Source organism: Poecilia latipinna, unplaced genomic scaffold, assembly GCF_001443285.1.
Source record: "Poecilia latipinna isolate Pla-1442-1.1 unplaced genomic scaffold, P_latipinna-1.0 Scaffold739, whole genome shotgun sequence".
NCBI classification, from domain to species: Eukaryota; Metazoa; Chordata; class Actinopteri; order Cyprinodontiformes; family Poeciliidae; genus Poecilia; species Poecilia latipinna.
Genome location: NW_015113355.1, coordinates 150,440 through 157,065, shown reverse-complemented (window position 1 = coordinate 157,065; position 6,626 = coordinate 150,440). Strand labels below are relative to the sequence as shown.

Genomic DNA, 6,626 nt, shown 5'->3' with positions numbered 1-6,626 from the left:
AAGTCATGTTGATTTGTAATTGCATATTTCATCATCAAGACAGTTTAAAGTGCTTTAAACCAAAAACAACTATACAACAATAACCATTACTTTTTGTTAAATTCTATCATCGCAATCATAAAAAAAAAAAATCTGCATCAATGTTCCAGTTATTATGACTAAAAGTTCTAGACTGGCGGGTTTTTAGTCTTAATTTAAACAAACTGTGTTTTTGGCTGTTTTGCAGTTTTCTTGAAGTTTGTTCTAGATTTGTGGTAGCTAGAAACTGAATGTTTCTTCTCCATGTTTGGTTCTGGGGATGTAGAGCAGAACGAGAAGACTTGAGTGGTCTGAAAGGCTGATACAACAACATTTTGTTGGTGGTTTGAACCTAAACAGCTCTTTTCCGGTCATACTAAGCATTCCCAGTGTCATATTTTCTCACACATTCAAACACAGAAAAGCAGATCGTCAGTTTGAGGTTAAATGCTTTGCCCAGAGGCAAACTGTCATGTGGTAGGAAAACTGGAATCAAACCCACAAGTTTTCAATCACAACAGTAATATTTCTTTAATGATCCACAGTCACACATCTTTTCTTTACTTTATGTGAAGTCATTTGGAATTATTCAGAAGCCACTATAAAGGAATAAAAACACACAAGAATGCATTCATCATGAACACAAATCCTTCATAAAGTCTTTTCATTTCTAGTGTCATGCTTAAAATTAACTTTTAAGATTACAAAGTAGTTTGTTTGCAGAGCTGCTTTCTCTGTTTTTTTATTTTGCAACTCTAAAATCCTGCTTAATCTTAACATGACAAAATGAGGCATATTTTTGAAATAGTCCTTCAAGTTTATATAATAACAGTTGTGTGTATGACTGATGATGCATATTAGAATTTAACCCTTATACACATAAATGCCCTCAAGTGGTTAAGTTCAACTCCCCTGATATATCAGCCACTCCAAGCATTCAGCACACCGAAGTGAGTTAATCTCCACAGCAGCACTTACGTGTGGTATATTTACGTTGTGATACTCATGCCAAAGGATTTGTTGTTGTCAATAAAATCTGTGGCAGACTGATTTAGCTGGAGAGCCCATAGCAAAAACTACTTCATAAGATGTATAGAAAGTCTATTAAGTTGCATAAGTCACTAAATTATGTTTGATAATTATTCTTTCATGAAGCATTTTATAGTTTCTTTCATAATAAATAGAAAATTGTTGCACATTGGTTAGTATGAGAGTAGTTTACCTTCAGGGTAATGAGGTTCAGGTAATTAGGTAATGCCTATATTTACCACTATTTGAAATGAAAGGAATCATGTTTTCTTTAATTGTAGTCATGAATATCTCAAAGCCTTTGAATTAGTTATGGTCAGCGGTTGTAAATATTTTATTTATTGGAACGTAATTTGCTGACAACTTAACCCTAGTTTTTTTCAGTTGTTTTCTTTTCTTTTTCTTTTTTCCCAAACGTCCTCAGAATGCTGGCAGCTTCCGTGACATTTTAACTTTTGGAGGGGGTGTGGGGGGTTGGAAAAGTCTTTGTTAGTTAATCCATTAATATATAAATGATGAAACCTTTACCTGCTCCCAGTTGCTTTGGCTTTCATGTTGTTGTTGTGTTGTTTGGATCGTAATCAGGTATTAATGCCATTCTGTCTGAACTCAAAGATGGCAGGCTGCCTGGTAATTCATATGCTTGTTCTCTGATGGCATCTGTCGAAGTGTGCTCTCTGCATATTGGTACATACCCTATGGGAAATTTCAATCCAGCCCCAGACTGAGTAGGATGTAAGCAATTTTATAACTGGGACACTTGCGCAAAAACAGAAAGAACAGAGCGGGGAGCGACTCAGTGAGGAGAAGAAGAGATGGAGAGGGAGGCTCAGAGAAAGAGTTTGAGGCCAATCCTACTGTGACAAGAAGCAGTGACAGAGTGAAGAGGGCTCAGTTTACTGCCTAGATTCATTAATTTGGGACATATGGCTCACACAAACAAAAAGTTACAGCACAGACAAAAACAGAAACTGGGAGTCTTCATGAACCATTTTCCCTCATGTTCTGATTACCGCAAGCTCTTCATTTTAAAATGAAATATTAAAGATAAAATTAACAGATTAATTAGAAAAGGTATGAGATGATGTAGTTGTAAGTGATGAAATGAGCCTTTGGATGTGATTGTCCTGCTGTTTGAAACTTTTCACAAAGGGCCTGAAACATTGGAAATAGTAAATTGGCCATAAACTAAAGGAAGTAAAAAATGTTCAACATGACTGCCAAAACTGCCTAAATGCCTAGTTTGGGATGATCACAAGCCATAAATGGTTATGTTTATTTCATTTCAGCTTTCATACACTTTCGTAAAATTTAATCTCTCTTCAAGCATTTTCATGTTAAGTTTTCAAACTTTTCCAGCACCACACTATGGAGATAAAAACAATACAAATAAACTAATGTCACCATTATATTACATCACTTATTACGGTTATGAACAATGTATTGTGATAGTATTCTACATAGCAGGGACAAACTAAAGTATAACAAAATTTTATTTTTTGAAAATCCGCCTTCACACACCTGACTGGTCTGAGAACAAAATACAAATTTAAGAAAAGAATCCCCCAATTTCAATAACTTTAATGTGTAAAATATAAAACAACCTTTATTTCACCCACACAGATCAATTACTCATTGAGCCATTAAAATTAATAAATATTAATTTTATTGAACAGACCTGTTTGTGATTTTTCTTAAGCACAACATGATCACATGACTTCAGAGTCTTTTCCTCTAAATGTTTATTACGACTTTATTACAAAACTGTCTCCTTAGAATATTGATCACTTTCAATTACTTGATACAGAACTCCAGAATTTTGTTGAAATTCAAGCATTTTCAAGTATTTGAAGCACCCACCCGAACTCTCTGTCTGAATGTGTTATTTCTGTTTTTAAATAAACTTAGTATGTATTTTTTAGTGTCCTCCCACCAGTAAAAGGGCTGCAGTGCAGCAAACTATATGGCACTGAAACGTTTTGCACTTAAGGATATTCAACTTCTGCTTCATATCTCAGCTGCTTACCAAGCATCAACCTCCTACAACCCCAAAACACAAGCCGGTATAACTGATTACTCAGTTTTATCTACATCAGCAATTCCATTTTACATCGGGATGGAGCCAAGTCTGGATGTAAGCATTGTCTTGTTAATATAAAATTTAAGGTAATGTGCAAGGGACCGCTAAGAAAAATTTAATAATTAGCTAATAAAAGAGGAGTTATGATTCCTGTTGAAGGATTATTTTAAAATATATGAATGGATAGCATATGAATTATCAAGCAGCCTATTATCCTAGAGTTTTGCCACCTTTGGTGGCAGCATCGTGGAGCGGCTCTGTTATGTTGTGTTTTGTTTTTTCTTCTTTTTTTTTAAGCATTATGCATGAATGTCATCACTACGGTATTTAAATGTTTTAAGCACAGTTTGCATGAGCCAGACATTCTCACGTCAAATTTGTTTGTTATAGATGCCAACCTGTCTGTGGAAAGCGAGAGGTCAGTTTCAGGCCCAGTTTTCTGTGTACATCACACTTATAAATGAGACCTGTGGAGCTTGAAGCAAATATCCAAACTCATGTCATTCAGGTCAAATACTCTGAGGATTGAAGCTAATATCTCTGCTGTTTGTGTAACCTGTTTCAGAGGAGTCAGTGGAGGTTATTAAGCTTTCAAATTTATGGCTATGACACATTCTCAGACCTTCTCTGGAGACAGCATAGATGTTAATATAAACCAAACTGACTTTTGAAAACATACAGGGCAGGACTACTGCTATAATATCCAAACCTATTACTAAATCATATGTGTCTGCTGTTCTCTCATGAGCAGTTACTGCCTTGACGCATTCCTAGTTCTGATCTGGCTCTCGTCAGACAGACCCTGAAAGCACTGATAGGCAGCAGGACGCTCGGTTCATCTCACTTGGCTTGGCCCAAAGTTCACAAGTGCATGGTCAAAATATCTCAAAATATCTCCATATCAGGGGGACCAGCAAAAACTGTTTTGGAGGGTGGAACAAAATTATCTTCAGTGACTTTCATTTCCTAACAAATCTTTCATTTCTCTTATGTTCTTAATGTTATTTTTCAAATCTCTCAGGAATAAAACATATGCTTAACTGATTCTGTGATCAACACTTTGCAGCCTTTTCCTCAGATGGGCTGGCCTTTTAAAAACATCTGTGGACAATCTGAACATAGCATGCTACTTGTAAACACATCTGTGGAGGCCAAGCGGCCAAGACCAAAGATAACAAACATCAGTCAAGAAAGACTGAAGAGATTTCCACAATGAAACTCCAGATGTTGCTCAGTTCAGTCACCTGATAGAGATGTACGATCATACATTTCAGCACAGTTTCATACACCACAGTCAAAAAGCTTTTGGTATTTTTTGTAAGCCTACATTCAGAAATGGACGAGTTTTTCTATATCATGTACAGAAAGGTAAAGGAAATAAATCAAAATGTGCCTTTATTCTTTTTCTATTTTCAGGTTAGCCTGCACCTACCTCCTGTCTTGTTCCATATATGCCTGCAGCTAGCCATCAGATCCAGTTGCTATTTTGGTTGGAAGAGACTCATACCTTATTCTCCTCCCCTCTCTTCAGAACACTTAATCCCTCCACTTATTTCCCTTGATTGCTAGCGGTGTTGTTGTTGCTTGATGATTGGCACTGAGCCCATTTGGATTGGATTGTTTTTGTGCCTGAAGAAAGGGAACCACTGAAGGAAATGCTTTTTATGTCTTGAGTAAATAAAAAAGGTTCAAAAGCCAGTGCTTTCAGTGAAAATTATATGGTAAGAAAAAAATGGCTTAATTGATGCTGTCTTACCAAGTTCCTGCATACCTGAGCAGAGATAGAAATGTTGACTTCTTGACATGTTCTTCTGTTCAGCTGGAAAACAATGCACTGCCGTAGGAACAGTGTTCATCAATATGAAGAAACACTGAAGTTTAAAATGGCCAAGTTTTTTTTTTCATGTTCTTTCCATGATTGCACAAAATCTTTCTCAGATGAGATTCCACTTTGCTCTTTTCTCGCCCATTATTAGCGCCTTTCAAAATGAGCTGTTTTAAGGCCTCTTGTCACTTTAAGTAAAAATAAGCAGTTTAACACAAAACACTTGTCTTTTCCATCAGCTGTTTTAAGCCAGCTGACCAAACAAGCTCTGCTTGCGTTGCGTTGCTAGGTGATGTGCGAAGCTCAGCTGGGGTTGCTAAGTAATGCGCCAGTGTAGATCGTCATTTAATAATTTTGAAGTTTTTGAAACGGCTTACTTTCCAGGCACCAAAACACATTCACTTACAGCCAAAAATGGCTTGGTGTTTTTTTTTTTAGGTGCTTGGGCTGTTTCTACTAGGTTGTTTCTGCCCTGAACAAAAATAGAAGCTGGACAGGAAGTCATCATTTTGAGTTTTAAAGTCATAAATACAAGATATTGAAGCAGAACAAAACACCAGCTTGAATTTCTATCTCATAATTATGACTTTGAAACTCAAAATGATCACTTTAAATCTAAAAATCGAGACTTATTCTCATATTTATGCCTCTTTCATCTCAGTCATGACTTTGAAAATAAAATGCGACTAAATAGCCAATGTTAATATGATTGTAATTTCACGGATAAAAATAGTACATGACCGATTGTTTTTTTTTTATATATATTGTTGGTCAAGATAACAGATAACAAAAAAAGTCTTGCGCGCCCTGCCGCCCTGACACCAACTCACACACATCTTCATTCACAGTCTTACTTGTAAATCGATTTTTCTTTTCTTGGATGTTTTGATGTTAGCTTGTCGATGTCTCAGTTTTATTCGCTGGAAAAAAATCAATAAGCAGCTTGAGGTGACTCTGCTGCTCTCTAGTGGTGAGAAGCCGTAATGTTGGCTGGTAACAATCGGAATGCATTATGGGAGATGTAGTTTGTAGTCAATTCGTGCTCAAAACCTATTTTAAGTCAATCATCGGCCTATAAATTGGTGGGGGGCCACATGTGACCCGCTGGCCTTGAGTTTGACACATGTGCATTACGCCATTGAACTGCCAATTGGTAATTGAAGTAAAGTAGCTTCGATTTCAAAGAAGCCTACATTGAAGTCGATTGGCAAATGAACCATCACAAAAGAGGAAGGCTCTTATTGTCTCACTGCACCCCAAGAGATGCATAACCTACAAAAACTGTTTCTGTCTGGTTTTGAACCAGAGACCTTTTGCGTGTAAAGCAAACATGATAACCACTACACTACAGAAACTGAACTTCTTTGCTTTGTTTCAGTTTGAGGTTCCAAAGTTGATCATGTGAGATGCAACACATGAAAATTTCAACTGAGGTTTGCACTCAGATGCCTGGATTCAGAATACAGACCATGACACCACAGAACCCTTGTTGACCTTTAGTAAACACCTGTGATAAATACAACATGCAAAATCTGTTTCTGTCTGGTTTCAAACCAGAGACCTTTTATGTGTGAAGCAAACATGATAACCACTACACTACAGAAACTCATGCTGTTTGTAGTGTTCCTGGTAGATGATCCACATTTTGTTAGAGACTAATAACGAGCATGGAAC

At 36.7% G+C, this 6,626-nt stretch overlaps 1 non-coding gene across 1 annotated transcript; it reads right to left on the bottom strand.

Annotated features, from left to right (window-relative positions):
• Window positions 1–6,234: 6,234 nt before the first annotated feature.
• trnav-uac (transfer RNA valine (anticodon UAC)) lies at window positions 6,235–6,307 on the bottom strand. Its single transcript has one exon. It is a non-coding gene; the product is annotated as a tRNA-Val (tRNA).
• Window positions 6,308–6,626: the final 319 nt, after the last annotated feature.